Below are 1,268 nucleotides of genomic sequence, written 5' to 3'. Positions count from 1 at the left end.
CTAAGGACAAATAATAGGGTTTTGTATCCCAGTAACAACCGGTTTCACATTCGAACATTCAGATACAACTGGCCCTTCACGTCTAGTGTAAGTGATATCAATGTTAGATAACTCCACACCTTCACATAGATAATTAGCACTACACAAAAGCTTGACAGCAACTACATTGCCCGCACTACCTCTGATATTCTTGAAACTCACCTTACTTATCTTGATTTTTGATGGAATCTGAAAACATGAAATAAACACCGTTTAATGAAAATGTTTCTAATTAAAATAAAACAAAGAAAATAAAAGATTTCGTAATTCGAGTACCTTCTTGTTACATTTGTTGTATGGACAGTATTCATGATCCAAAATAATTGGATTTTGGACGTTAACCAAAATTATATCTTCATAATGCATATTAGTAACCGTTCCAGTAGCAGGAGAAGTCGGCCCTGTTTTGATTCTTAGGCCATTTGTTGTACCAATTAATGTATAATTTTTGACATAAAGCCCGGCAACGGGTTCTTCAACAAGATATCTTCCCAGACTTCCTACACTTATGTGATGTCCAGGTCCACACGTCACGTTCGTAACTGTTACCTCTCTGCTTCCATCTCCGAGTGAGATACAATCATCACCAGTATCAATAACTGAATTGATGATATTAACTCCAACACAACGACCCATGTGAATTCCATCACTATTAATACTAGTTCCCGGTGCAGTTATAGTCACACGGTTGAAAGTAAGGTTCTTACAACCTAGGATATTGACATGAAAATTCTTACTATCTTTTGACGTTATGTCACTCACAATTGAATCTTTTACAAAGATGAACTTCAAACAACAAAAACGATCATGCATAAGTATAAACTATAAACTATAAATTAAAACTTGTAAATTGTTAATTTAAGCGTTGGAATTCTTGCACAATTAGGATTTTTATGACAATCGTTACTTTCCCAAGCTTTTTGTCCTTGTCCATCAAAAACTCCGCCACCTGACCTGTTAATCAAATTTTGTCGACATATTTGAATTCAATCCAACCATCAGCTGTTATATCTACGGGGCGCCATTATTGTTCCTTGCATGACAATATCAATTGGACTCTTGCATGGGCCAAACAATGTGATTACACGTAAAGTGTAAGTCTGTTTTGGAATAATTAATTTACTTTGTATCAGTGAAGCACAAGCGTCCTTCCATGCATTTGCTAGAATCTGTTTAAAATCTCGAACATAATATTAGCGTTTTCTCATCTAAAAATTGATATATTTGAT

At 34.9% G+C, this 1,268-nt stretch overlaps 1 pseudogene; it reads right to left on the bottom strand.

Moving 5' to 3' along the window:
• LOC147789589 (exopolygalacturonase pseudogene) lies at positions 1-675 on the bottom strand (annotated as a pseudogene).
• Between the last annotated feature and the right edge of the window lie 593 nt (positions 676-1,268).

The sequence above is a fragment of the Cucurbita pepo genome, chromosome 14, assembly GCF_057944985.1.
Source record: "Cucurbita pepo subsp. pepo isolate OVF chromosome 14, ASM5794498v1, whole genome shotgun sequence".
In the NCBI taxonomy this organism is placed as follows: domain Eukaryota; kingdom Viridiplantae; phylum Streptophyta; class Magnoliopsida; order Cucurbitales; family Cucurbitaceae; genus Cucurbita; species Cucurbita pepo.
The sequence above is the reverse complement of the archived record's forward strand: the minus strand, read 5'-3'. Positions and strand labels throughout refer to the sequence as shown.